This window comes from Eublepharis macularius, chromosome 13 (assembly GCF_028583425.1).
Source record: "Eublepharis macularius isolate TG4126 chromosome 13, MPM_Emac_v1.0, whole genome shotgun sequence".
In the NCBI taxonomy this organism is placed as follows: Eukaryota; Metazoa; Chordata; class Lepidosauria; order Squamata; family Eublepharidae; genus Eublepharis; species Eublepharis macularius.
Genome location: NC_072802.1, coordinates 20,858,715 through 20,873,600, shown reverse-complemented (window position 1 = coordinate 20,873,600; position 14,886 = coordinate 20,858,715). Strand labels below are relative to the sequence as shown.

Genomic DNA, 14,886 nt, shown 5'->3' with positions numbered 1-14,886 from the left:
TTCACTTATGTGTGTTTTCACTCCAAAAAGCAGTGTAGCCAGCCCCTGCGCTGCTTTTGAAACATCTCCCAGGATACAGAGAGTCAGTATAGTGCTAAACCTAAAGCACTGGTTTACTTTGTTGAAAATCTTTAGTTTGGACAGAAAGTTCCTTAGACTGGCTTGTGCACAAGTCACTGCCATGTATCCAGCCATCCATAGACTCTACAGAGTGGGGCTCTGTCATTTCCCACTCTTGCTGCAACTCCCCTGAAATTTTGTCCCAGGAGTCGGGGGGAGATCAGGAACGTCGTTGAGGATAAAGCGAGGATCTGCAGTGGGAGGTGGGAATTGATGGGAACCGCCGCCCTGTCTTCTGTAAGCAGAAATGCCATTTTTGTTGGAGAAGGCTCGTAGTTAAATATGTGCCACTCTCTTTGTCTTAGCTTAACTCATTTCAAAGGGTAGTTTGAAAGCTAAAATGTTGCCTGCATGGCTCTATGGCAAGAAGAACATGATACAAATAAATCACACTTAAGGTTAGTCTCTTTACATTTAAAATGGAAAATGACACTAAAAAAAGAAAAACCTCTTAGCGCATGTCCTGTCAGCTTAAGAACTAACCACTTCCTCCTTTTAAAGATTCCAATTTGTAATAGTTTTGTCTTCTGAATCCAGGACTTACTGTCTGCTGCTGCTGCATATTACTAATTCTGAATCGTTTTTTAAGACTTCTAGGAATCCTGTTCAGTCTGTCTACCAAGTGGTATCATCCCTACCTATACATCATACCCTACAATTTTTATCACCAGGTTATCAGAATAAGGTGTCACTTGTCCTGTGATTTCTAACCACCTCTTCATATTCCGTTTTAATGTAAACCTCTTAAGCGTTTCTTGCAATCGGTTACCCTGTGTGTTCTCATCAAGGCTACTGTTATAAATGGCACGCATGCATATTTATGTGACTGATTCAAAGACATTTGTAAGTCATATCCTTGCATTCTGAATGAAATTCTGCATAAACTCCACAATGCTGTCTGCAACAGCTGCTGTCCCAGCAGGGGACAAGATCAGCATTCTTTCCCGTTATTGATCTAAACAGTTAGGAAGGAATTGGGGTGCTCTCTCTGGAAAAAGTATTCCAACATCGTAATGAACTACGGTTCGTTCTACAAACTCTGGCTAGTCTGTCAGATACAAGTAATAAGTTCAATTTTATTGTGTAAAATTTGGGTTTGTTTGCTTCTTGCCTGCTTTCCTGCCTGGGAGGTGATTTTCTTCATTCATTCATTTTAAAAATTGCATATGGACTTATTGTTAGATATTTGGAAACCTTTTATAGAAGCGTATGAATGGATTGGCAATAGCATTTTTGTTGCCAGAATTGGGGTTTTTTTTTGTTTTTTGTTTCTTTTTTTGTTTTGCACTAATAAATAATTTCTTAAAAAATGTTAAAAAGAAAAAAATCTACACACTCAGCCAAATGCCTCTCAAAGCAGCATACGAAGTATAATTAAAAACAATCAGAACAATTTAAAATTACTTGTATTAATGCTATAAACAATTGGTTGTTTTAAAAATAACAGCAATGATGTAAAATTAATATCAACCAATAGGTAGTCAGTATCATTAGGCAGTATCAGAACAATAATAATATGACAGCCATACATTTTAAGCAGCTTATAAATGGCATTTAAAATCCCCCCCTATCCTGCCACCTCTGGAATCGAACCTGTCTTACACCACTGTAAATCACTGAAATGCAACTGAAGTGACTGCAAATTCCGACATCACAGCATACCACAGTTAGTACATATACTGCGTTAACAAACTAGCGACAGAGTCTCTGCACTTGGGTGTCAAAACGGACTGGGCTTGGATCTAACCTCAGTTCATCACATCATTTGAATGCAGCTCCAGGTTTCCACATTTAAAAAAAAGATAAAGGTAGTCCCCTATGCAAGCACCAAGTCATTACTGACCCAAGGGGGGACGTCACATCACGACATTTTCTTGGCAGACTTTTTATGGGGTGGTTTGCCATTGCCTTCCTCAGTCATCTACACTTTACCCCCAGGAAACTGGGTACTCATTTTATCGACCTCAGAAGGATGGACGGCTGAGTCAACCTTGAGCCTGCTACCTGAACCCAGCTTCTGCCGGGATCGAACTCAGGTTGTGAGCAGAGCTTGGGCTGCAGTACTGCAGCTTACCACTCTGCACCACGGGGCTCTTCCAAGTTTCCACATACTCAGGTTCAAGTTCAATTTTCATAGTACTGAGCTTGTTCCCCAAGGAAGAGGTGTTTTTGTATGTTGCCTTTTATCTGCAGGTCCCACTTCAGACGTTCCCTCTTGATGAAAAGGACTCCAGTCCCAGGAGGTGTGTGCTTTAAAGACTAACAAAATTTATTCTTGCATAATTTTTCTTGAGTCAGAAGAACTCACATCATCACATGTGTGAAGTGTACAACCATAAGGCCAAGGAATTTATCTTAAATGCTACAAACTACACAAAGTTGGGGGAAGGAGAAGGGGAGAATGTTACAAAAAGAGGTATGGTTAAAACAAGATAATTGGATCTCTCTCTGTTACCCCCCCCCATTTAAATTTCTTAGCCTTGTGGATGTATTCATCATATAACTGTATAGTGAGGTGTAACTCAATTTCTAAAGCGCCAAAGGACTCCCATTTTATTTTGCAGCTACGTACTAACATGGCCACCCATCTGAATTTTCCTCTTGATGAGTTGGATGTTTTGTAAGATTAGTGTTGGTTATGAGATGAAAACAGGTGGTTGCGTTCCTTTGGAAAAGAAGGACAAAATATGGAGGAAATTATAACTGCATCGTTGTGGGTTTGGAAATGTATTTATTTAACCATTTATTCTCTTCCTTTCCATAAGTTGCTTCCTATAACACTAGCAGATGGATTTCTGACCTTAAATCACAAGTCAGACCAGTCCTCCTGTCGTCTTAGAACATTGGTTCATGTAGCTGGATAGCGTCTTCTGTTGTGACAGTTTTGGGAAATGGTTTATTTATTCATTTGTAGTCCATCTTTCTCATTGAGACTCAGGTTAAATTACGGAAGTTATTGAGACAGTGGTGGATAACCTACTGTTACACAGTATCATATAGATAGTGAAAAGAGAAGGTTGGATCCAGTCCGTTGTTTTTCACTCAGTCACACCCAATTTTCCCTTCTTACTGCAGCCCTTGTCCAACACAGCTTTTGTACATGCAGGTCCCATTATTCCCTCTCCCCCAAAGTAGTCTCTTTTGACACTTCCCAAAGGGAACACCATCTCTCTTAGGTTTTTCCCCCCACAGCAGCAAAAAAGCTGTTTGGATCCAACCCATTAAATACTATTGACAGATCAGTGACCATTGTCGTCTGTAAAATTAGTGTCACTGACCAATAGTAGGCTGGGATGTTAGTCTTTGCACCACCCAGTTTTTGCATTGGATGTCTGCTCAAACTGCTCTGATTGGTGTTCCCCAGTTGCATGCCACGTAGGAGTTGTGTGGCTAGCAGTACAGTCCCAAGCAGAGTTAAGCCCTTCAAAGCCCATTGAATTCTATTAATTTAATTTAATTTAATTTATTATATTTATATTCCGCCCTCCCCGCTTTCGCAGGCTCAGGGCGGATAACAAATAGAAACATGTTTAAAAACATTTAAAAACAATAAATAATACATTTAAAAACATTTAAAAACATTAAATATAACAATTCATGCTGCATAGTGGTTCATACATGCCTCTGTGTTTGCATAGGGGTGATGGTTTAACCCCCCCTTCACGGGGGGGCAGGCACTGCCCGGCGTTAGCCATATGCCTGGCGGAATAGCTCTGTCTTACAGGCCCGGCGAAATGCAAGCAAATCTTGCCGGGCCCTTGTCTCACAAGACAGAGCATTCCACCAGGTCGGGGCCAGGACTGAAAAGGCCCTGGCCCTGGTCGACACCAGGCGGGCCTCCCTAGGGCCAGGGACACTTAAAAGATGTTTTCTGCCAGAGCGGAGAGTCCTCCGGGGATCATATGGTGAAAGACGGTCCCTCAGATACGTCGGTCCCAGTCCGCATAGGGCTTTGTAGGTTAACACCAAAACCTTGAACCTGATTCGGTACTCCACTGGCAGCCAATGCAGCTGGCGTAGCACCGGTGTAATATGCTCCCACACCGGTGCTCCAGCAATGACCTGCGCTGCTGCATTCTGTACCAGCTGTAACCGCCGGATCAGGCCCATGGGAAGCCCAGCGTAGAGCGCGTTACAGTAATCCAACCTAGAGGTGACCATTGCTTGGACCACTGTAGTCATGTCACGGGGAGACAAATAAGGGGCAAGCTGCCTGGCCTGCCGAAGATAATAAAAGGAAGACCTGGCAACTGTAGTGATCTGGTCCTCCATCTTCAAGGAGGAATCCAGAATCACCCCCAGGCTCCTAACCCTCGGGGCCAGTGTAAGTGCTGCCCCATCAAGTGTAGGAAGCCGAGGTCCCAAAGCCATCTCCCCACGACCCACATACAGGACCTCCGTCTTCGTGGGATTCAATTTCAGCCGACTTTGTCTCAACCAACCAGCCACAGCCTCAAAAGCACGCTCCAGGGCATCAGGGGCCGATCCAGGCTGCCCGCCCAACAACAGATAAAGCTGGGTGTCATCCGCGTATTGGTGACACCCAAGCCCGAAACTCCGCACCAGCTGGGCGAGGGGGCGCATATAGATATTAAATAATAATGGAGAGAGTATCGCTCCCTGTGGCACACCACAAACCAGTGGCCTACGAGATGACACCCTCTCCCCGAGCGCCACCCTCTGTCCCCGATCATGGAGAAAGGAGACCAGCCACTGCAGTGCTGTCCCCTGAATCCCCACATCGGCAAGGCGGTGGGTCAAAAGCTCATGATCGACCGTATCAAACGCTGCTGACAGATCCAGCAAAATCAGCAGTGCTGATCCGCCCCGATCCAGATGTCTGCGGAGATCGTCTGTGAGGGCGACCAACAATGTCTCGACCCCATGTCCCGGGCGGAAACCAGACTGGAAGGGGTCTAGGGCTGAGGTCTCCTTCAGGAAATTCTGCAGTTGCTTCTCTGCCGCCCGCTCAATCACCTTCCCCAAAAACGGAAGGTTGGAAACTGGTCGGTAATTGAGCAGGTCAGCAGGATCTAATGATGATTTCTTCAGAAGAGGCCGTACCACAGCTTCCTTCAGCGCCTTGGGAAAAACCCCAGAGCTCAAGGACAGGTTTATAATCGCCTCCAAGGAATCCCGAAGCCCGTCAACACTGGCTTTCACCAGCCATGACGGGCACGGGTCCAAGGGGCACGTGGTAGGCCGTACCACATGCAGAATCCTGTCCACCTCTTCCCCGAAAAGAGGGCTGAAATGATCTAATATGGGTCCCGAAGACGGCCAAGGGGCCTCTAGTTCATTTACTGTATCAACTGTGGCTGGTAAGTCGCGGCGGAGAAGCAAGATCTTATCAGTAAAAAAGCTCGCAAAAGCCTCACAGCTTATCTCCAAATTCAACTTTTGATGGTCTCCACCTGATTGGGAGACCAATGAACGGACCACATTAAATAATTTAGCTGGGCGAGAGCTAGCTGATGCGATGGAAGCTGCATAATACTCTTTCTTCACAGCTTTCACCGCCATCTCATAGGACTTCATAAACAGCCTATAGGATGTCCTTGCTTCCTCGTCACGAGATCGCCGCCACACGCGTTCAAGTCATCTTAGCTCCCGTTTCTGTTGCCGCAGCTCCTCTGTATACCAAGGAACCTGGCGATTCCGGCAGCGAAGAGGACGACGGGGGGCGCTTTCATCGATGGCCTCAGAGAGCCGGACTTGCCAGCCCTCCACTAGCTCATCTAATGAACCACCGTGGAGCATTGGTTCCCGCAGAGCATTCTGGAACCCAATTGGGTCCATAAGTCTCCGCGGGCGAGCATAAATTTGCTCACCACCCTTGCAGGAGGGGGGTGGCACGCCCAGCCGGGCCTTCACAACCGCGTGGTCTGACCATGGCACCAACTCTACTTTATCCAGAACCACATCAAATCCCATCCCGAAGATCAGATCTAGCGTGTGGCCTGCTTCATCTGTGGGTGCTGATACAAATTGGGAGAGTCCCAGTGTTGCCATGGCTAACACCAGGTCCGTGGCCTGTATCGAGGTGGCATCATCTACATGGGCATTGAAATCCCCCAGCACCATCAACCTGGGGTACTCCAAGGCCCACCCAGCAACCACCTCTAGCAGGCGCGGTAAGGCGTCTGCTGGTGCGCTGGGCGGTCGGTACACCAAGCAGACAGCCAAACTCTCCTCGGCATTCCACACCAGGCCCACACAATCAATGCCAGAGATCTTCGGGGCGGGAAGCGGCTTGAAGGAGAAACCCTCCCGGACAAGGATTGCCACCCCTCCCCCCCGACCCTCAGTTCGTGACTGATGACTATGGACTTAGAAGAATGTAATTCTGCTTAGGATTTCACTGTGGGTCTCCCAGGCTTCGTGACTGATGACTATGGACTTAGAAGGATGTAATTCTGCTTAGGATTTCACTGTGGGTCTCCCAGGCTTTTCAGGCTTCATAGCAGTTGTGTGTGAGGGTGCTGGATCAGTGCTGCAGCACTGAAAGATGCATTTTAAATCTTTTCTCTTTGCACAGTTCCCCCCACTGAAATTACCCCTCTGATGTTAGCTGCTGTGGGGGCAGGGGCAAGAAGACGAACACATATTTAGAATCGGTACAGTGTTTATTGCATGTAGCCAAAGGCCATCACACTTAAGCAAATAAAACACATAAGGAAAACACAAACAATAAACGATAAAACTATAATGTTATAAACACACAAAAGTTACACATCAGCACCCTTGTTATACGCAGAGAAAAGAATCTCAACCGTTAAGCACAGCTTGAGCCCGGATTTTCTTACCTGCCAGGACGAACTGTGCCACTCTATAAAATACACAGGGATCCAAATTGGAAAGAAGGAAGGTTAGTTTATCCACCACAGGAGAGGAATCGGTGCCTTTTAAGATTTCCCCAAGAATTTTTTTCTGGGCTCCATATACAAAGCGCAGAACAAAATATAGTGTGGAAGGTCTTTATGGTCTGAAGCCCCACAAATAATAAAAAAAATACCGATATTGTGGCTCTCCGTTGCCCATTAGCCAATAGCTGATCTGGGAAACAGTCTCTGGATGGAAAGGGTAGCCCTGCTCTTCCAAATGCTGTGCCCCTATGTAATTAAACTTCCCCATGGCTGCTTCAAAGCCTTAAAAATGAATGGGGAAATGAGTATAATGTGTGAGATCCTAAAGCAGATCGTTTAAGATCAGGTTGTGTAAATTTGGATGAACGTAGATTAGAATTAACTCCACAATAAGAATTCAGTCCTATGCAAAATAACTCCAGTTGAAAAACCCATTGGTTTGAATAGACTTAGACTGGCATAATGTTACATAGGATTGCACTGTGAATTCTTAGCTTTGTGTGAAATCTTCAAACACCAATCAGCTTGTTTGGAAATCCAGTTATTGTGTCCACTTCTTCTGTCAAGAACAATCAGTTAAAAATTACACACACACCAACTTTCTATCATTTTTCAAGCAGCAGGATCCCTTAGCATTGGGTTAAAAGAAGGAGATTGCTTTAAGCATTTCCTGTTCTTAGTTTCATATTAATATCAGAATTGCTACTTAATGTTGAGATTGTGCTTGGAGGATCATTTTCCTCCCTTTTCTCTCCAGGAGAAAACCTTAGTTTGGGACAAACATCAACGAGGTGAGATAATCCATCACTTCTGAGACCTGTTCTCCAGTGATGGATGGATAGATTGGTAAAGTAACTCAATAATCTTCATTTTTTTTCTCGGGTTATTCACAGATCAGTGAACACTGTCGTTAATAAAGCTATGGAATGCTTTTGTGTCCTTGCCCATATTATTTCTCAAGTTTTGACAGGACGAGACTTTTAATTTGAAAATAACCTTTGTGTTGAAACATGCCTCCTAAGCACACAAAGTCCTTTGTGAGTGCAGCAGTTGGTATCTCTGGCTAGACATGAAATCCCTTCTTGCAGAGCGACACCGCTGGGAAGACTCCTCTGTTTAAAGCAGGTGCTGTTGAGGTCATGCAGGGTGCTTATTCGGATATACCAAATGAACATCCGAATGCTAATGTGGAATTCAGCAACCTTGGTGTTGTAATTCCACTGAAGTAGCAATAATAATATACATTGGTTTATATTATTTAAAACATTTGTAATCTACCACTTTCCCACAAAAACTCTTTCTTTTTTTGCAATATAATATATTTTTATTTTGAAAAACGAAATAGTAGTAAGAGTAGATATAAAAAGAAAAAAAGGAATTGTATAACATAGTTGTGTAAATCAGAGATAGCTATATGTAACGAAGTATATAAACACAAAAGTATTTCTCCCCACCTTCCCCTTCATTAAATTTCTTAAGACGCTTTCTATGAGATATAATACTTAATCATATTAAGATGCGTTTGTATACAATATTTGATTACAAAATATTTGATTACAAAGTGGTTCTTAGTTATTCTTAATTTTCACCTATATGATTATCATATATTTAAATAGTTCACTATGTATTTTTATAATATTACTTGGTAAGGTATTTAATAACATATTTTTAGGGTTCAACAAAAACTTTAGCAAAATTTTAGTATCTTTTGCATTTCTTTGTGTATTTCTATCCATTATTTCCTCACTTTCTTCTATATCCCCACATAAAAATTCTCAAGAGAGTTCACAAGCAGAAGAATCAAAACATATCAATAAAACAGCACAAGATTTGGAAAAAGTAGTATTTTATAGTGGTTAGTATCACCAGAGAGCCCCAGGACAAATCATGAGTGTGATCATGCTTGAGTTTGAGCAAGTCACACATATTCAGCCTAACCTACCTCACAGGATTGTTGTGGGGAAAAAGAGGATGGGAGATCCCTACATGCTACCCTAGATGCCCTTGGAAGAGGAAGGGTGGGATAAAAATGCAACAGTAATTAAAGTTTCTATTAAAATAGTAACAAACAGAGGTGTGCACCCAAAAACGATTTGGGGTTCCCGTTTCAGGTTTACCCAAAGCGGGAAAACATTTCAGAATAACCTGAATCCTGAAATGGCAAGTCACTCCTCCTCCTTCCCATTGGGTAAAAACAGGTGAGAAGCTCAAAGCAGCACTTTTCTTGCCATTTGCAAACAGCAAGAAAAGTTGCTGCAGCTGCTTCCCAAGGCTTTCTGGAAGCTCCAAAGCTTTCGTAAAGCTTTGCTTCGGTGTATTGTCGGTATTTGCTTTTGCTTCGGTATTTCCAAATTGGCTCAGCAGTGCAGGGGCCGATTCGGAAATACTGAATCTACCTGAAATGGGCCCGATTCGGGTTAAAAACTCGAATCAGAAACCCGAAGCACACACCCCTAGTAACAAATACAATAAAACTATTGTATAAACTCTGTAATAAGGACAATTAAATTATATTGAACACCAAGAAAAGAAAATCAACAAAAAAGGGTTCTCTTGATGCCTGAAGCTATATTGGTTCAGCACTGAGCAAACCATCGTAAGGAGAGAACTGCAAAGGCATGGTGCACCCACATGCCCTGTTTGTGGTGGCCACCCATCCTACTTCTCATACACACCAGGGCATCTTTAGAAGAACAAGTGCTAGGCAGATTCACATGAGAGCAAGCGGACCTTCAAAAAATCTTTGTCTCCCAAAATGTAGAGCTTTTAAAGGTGAGAACCAGCGTTTTGGATTATGCCCTAAAAATTAGTGCTGTGAAGTTGTTGTTTAAGACCTAGCGGGATGTGCGCACTCCATTCTGAACCAGTCAACACACTCGCTTTCTGAACTGTCTGCACCCACATAGAGCGTACTACATTTCTAGAAGCTCTATGAAGCCTTTTGTGTACATTCAGTTATTTCAAAATGTACACGCCACTTTTCTGCTTTAAAAAGCCACCGAATTGGGCTGCACTGAAATCAAACTAAAACACACACTAAAATAAATTAAAATCAAGAAATAAAACACGTTAGAAAAGTGTCACTCAGGTAAAAATCAGATGATTTCCAATGACGCAGTAGAAACCTCCATCCAATCCTGAAAGTTTTGGAGAATGAAAAAGCCGCTAAAAAGGGAATCTGCTAAGAGTATCCTATGAAGAGAATGCCAACACAGAAAGGGTCACTTGTTGCCAGCTGCCTGACTTGCGAAGGCGCCTAGAGATACAGATCTCAAAGACCAGACAGGTCCATACAGGACCTTTTAGCCCTGTGGAAATATACTCAAATTGGCATGCTTTGCTCATAGTGCTGTCCTAAGCAGAGTTTATACCTTTCTAAATCCATTTAAGCCAGTGGTCTTAGAAAGGTGTAACTCTGCTTAGGATGCCTTAGTTAGTAATCCAGTTACCCTACCACGAACAAGTGGAAGTTTCCAAATATTTTTACTGGGGCAGGCCCTCTGGATAAAATGCATGATGCTAACATGGTCCAGATGTTGCAGAACTGTGGCAAGTCTTGTAATCCTTACAACAACCGTGCCAGGTAGCTCAGTTTGATTGTACCCATATTAATGGATGTTGAGAGATGTGTATCAAGACCATACAAGTAGAGTGTGATCAGGATCAAGCATGCTGGCCTACCTATGCTTTTCTGCCACAATACGGGCAGTATCTCTGTACATAGATAGGCTCTGTCTCTGTAATCAGGTTGAAAAGAAGTTCTCTGCCTATGCGCATACAGGCTGCAGGCTTTCAGTTGAGCCCATGCAAGTAAATTGGCATTCCTGGCTCCCATTATCTCCAAAGGGCCTTCAAGCCTCTTCCATTATTTCCAATTGGCAATCCTGTCATTCCTTTTAGTACATCCCAGCCAGCCAGACTCCTTCCCTCCCTCCGGCCCAGGCCTAGTGCGGTGGGGGGAGGGTCTCACAAGGGGGAAGCCCTCCCCGCTGGTCCTGACCTCCACGGACATGGTGTGGGGAAGAGTGCCATTTTCTGGAGTCCGTTGTTTTTACAACGAGCTAATACTGGAATAAATGTTATTAGTCTTTAAGATGCTATTGGACTCCTGTTAAATGCTGTGAATTTGGAAGCTCAAACTGTGGTTTGTATAGTTTGTGTAAATCATGGTTTGCTATAATATCTAAATGAACTCTTATTTGGAGAGCTCTGGGTGGCCATGGTGGCTTTCTGCTGTCACTTTCCCTCAGCCCTTAAGCTAGGATGGGAGGAAGAAAATTGGTTTATTTCAACTTATCATTCCTACCAGTCCAGAATGTAGCTAGTATGTTGGGCTCTGCGTGTGCACATGTAAGTGTAACTCAAGATGTGTCGATGAGGCATTTTTATTCCAAATGTTGAGATCCAGGAACGTCATATCACAGCAGTGTAATCCTCCTGTAGTAACAGATGCCGCAACCCCCGAAGCCTCTCTCCTTCCTTGTAACATTAGTGTTTTAATTAAAGAAAACAACCAGTTGGAGGCAGTTGCTTTCTGTGAAATGTAATGAAGATTTATTTTAGGGAGTGACCTTCACTGTATTAGCCGAAGCCGTAATCAGTAGAATTAATAGAATAATCAAATTATATACAAACTCATAAATCATTGTGAATGTGCTGTCAAAAGTTCAGCTTTTAATGGGCCCTATTGTTTTGCAGCTGTGTTAAGAAATTGCAGCTGTTGATTCTTTGCCTTGATAGGAATCGAAATGGCATTTAAAGACTAGAGATGAGGAGGAGGAGCCACCAGGCCAAAAATTTTCACAACTGTTAATTTAGCTGTAATGCAATTTGATGTCATCGGGGCAAAGTTGAAGCGGAGTACGGATACAGGCACTATCTTTCAGCAAACCCTGAATTATTGGCAGAGACAGTAGCTAGTTAATTAGAGGAGTATCAGTTTAAATGTCTGTCGTTTAGGGTTAATAGTATCAGAGTTACCTTGTACTTTGGTTTTCGCCAAATCATCCTGAATAGTCTATTGTAAAAGAAAGGGGGAGAAATAACGTTGGCGTATGTGGTTTGCTTGATTTTCGTATAGCTTTCAACATCTTCTTTCTAAAGAACATTGGTAAGCGAATTCCAAATCATGTCTTCTATCTAAGTGTAGGGCAGGTCAACAGATGTTCGTGGTTCGTTGTATGTCTTCTTTCCCGTGAACTGAATCCAAGGGACTCTTTGTGTCTGTAGCAGCTCTGGGCACTTGTAATAGCTTGACCACTTGATTGATTGTTTCACTGGGGAGGAAATGGAATTGTGTCCTTACTTCATTGCACTCGAGGTGGCTTATAGGGCCCACCCACTTCATCCCAGCAGCCCTGTGAGGCAGTTAATTTGAATGAGAGTGACTTCGTAACTAAGTGGGACTTAAACTTACATGTTCCCAGCCCTAGTCCAGTATTCGACACCTCTGCTACTCAGAGTGCCTGTCCATGAACCTCAGCTGCCAGTCCGCAGCAGATTCAGGAAAGAAAGGAACTATGGTAGAATTTAAAAATCACAATGAAATTCCACCAAGAATGATTATCAGTCATTAAAGTTGAAAATATTTAATAATGTTTTCAGCTACACATAATGTAATATTGATAATTATGACATAGTATTTTGGAACATACATTTCTATGTCTGTATCACATCAACACCTACCCCCAAACGAAAAGCCCAAACTAAAGTGTTTTCTGAGCATGTGCAAAAAATGCATCTTTTCCTTCCTGCCCTGTGCTGCAGCATGGCCACCATGGGGGGGGGGAGGTCTTTGGGTGGGAGGGTCTTTTGGAGGTAGCAAGAGTAACAGATAAGTTTGTCTGGGAGGGGTAAGCAATTGGGAAGGGTGTCTGGGACAACTGTGGAGACAACTTTCTCCACAATCGGCAACCTTTCGTTGCAGAACCCTGCTTGTATGAACCTACACACATTTGTCATTTGGGCCAATCTTCGCAATCAGATTTAATTTATTATAATTTTTTTGTTAAAGTCTTTATTCATCGGAGTTTAAAATAACTCAAATAATATTTTCTCGGATTGTAAATGAATAATAGTCATTCCATACTATCTGCACAGATGCACAGCCTTTCAGTCAATATTCATTGTTTTTAAATGGAAACAACTCCATGCCTATGCAACACTTGGTATGCACACTCCTATTCTAGTTAAGGCAGTGAAGAACGTTAATTTTTCTGATCTGATGTGCTATGTGCCTATGCAAATACGATAATAATATGGTGCCAGTCCCTGGCTCATTGGGAAAAAATTGCTGGTCTGCCACATCAGATAGTTTGAGAAGTACTGCTCTACGCTGCACTTAATTGTATGATGAGGTCCACTGCACCCAGTTCTTAATACACATCAAGCTACCTTCTACCATTGAAGGGAATGGAAACCACTGCTTGCACACATCAGAGCATGTGTACAGAGGCAAATTGTGTAATAACAGTTCGACGGCTATTTGCCAGTGCTGAACATCATTTTACATTTGCAGGACAAGAAAGTAGACTGTTAGTGGTTGTGTGGGATGCCCTGAGAAATAAAACGAAAGCTGCACCTTGAAGTAATGATTCCATATCAGGGGGTTCTTGTCTTTAATTGGGAAGCTAAAAGTAAGAACTACTTTAGTTAGCTATTAGCGACAGCATGTACTCAGGACTCCGAACATTTACCTATATTTGCGCAATTTATGATGTGAACAGGGGTCCTAAACCAGCATTATAATTGTAGCTTAGGGCCCTGTTTTGAGAGCGGAATCCCAAACACATTTTATTAAAACACCTCAGTTCAGATGTCACAACAAACTGAAGAATTTCCCAACTGTGAACTGCAGTTAAATCTCAGTATGGTTGCAAAGTATGGAGTGAGGCTTTTAAAATGTGTCACAAACAAATTGTGGCTTGGTGCCTGAATGCAGTCACCTTCAGGAACAGAATGGAACAGGAGTGTGTGCAGTATCAGACCTTCCTTTGACAGGCAATATGAAGCCTTTGGATTGGCCAGACATGGTCATATGTCTTGGCCTTCTGCCCTTTCTTGTGAACAGAGCAAGGGATCTAAAGCTGCACGGAGCTCAGAAAACCAAGTTTGATTTTTAATCATATTTTTAAAGTCAAGAATATGCTTGTTTTCCATGTTGTTTTGAGCTGGGTCTGGAGAGTGTGGGGAGCTGATTTAATTGAAAAAGTAGTCATGTGTGTGCTGATTTTATTAGGTCTTCATTTGCCGGTTTATCATTTTTTATGCAAACATTTGTTTAATCAATACACTTTGGCTTGTAGCGCTTAATTGCCAAGCACCTTGTCTCCTCCGGCAGTGCTAACAAACAAATTTAATTAATTTTCCTTTTGAAATATTTACCCATTTTTTTTTAATTTCTTTTTTTAAAAAAATGAGAATTGGCGTTTCCATTTTGTTGTTTCTTGCTTTTCTCCGGTATCTCTCTCCCACCCTCGTGCGCACTCAGTTTCTTAGCCTATCCACACAATGCTGCCTCTCTTGCATTCGGAACTTTCGCTTTAATTGAGAACGAAACCTTTCGTTTAAATTTAAAAAGGCATTGGCCAACCTCGTTTGTTGATCAATCTTTATTTACCTTTCTAAAACTGAAGTTGTTTAAAAATTGCTGCACAGGGGCATTGTTTCTGGAATTAGGGGTGGTGGCAGTAAGGGTTCTCGATCTCCCGGCCTCCACACTTCTTTGGGATAGAATGTAAGCAAACACTAAATGATGGGGCACTAATGGCAATTAGAGGGAAAGAGGAAGGTTGACTGCAGCACCAGCCAGATCCAAGAGCGGCTGTGGCCATTAAGAGGATTCCCAACACGTGCTGCTGACTCTTTCTTCCCCCAGTGTGGAAGCCTGGCCTTCACTACC

At 42.9% G+C, this 14,886-nt stretch overlaps 1 protein-coding gene across 3 annotated transcripts in view; it reads left to right on the top strand.

Moving 5' to 3' along the window:
- CHM (CHM Rab escort protein) overlaps window positions 1-14,886 on the top strand; it is a 98,066-nt gene that overhangs the window by 47,276 nt on the left and 35,904 nt on the right. The gene's annotated exons all lie outside the window — the stretch shown is intronic.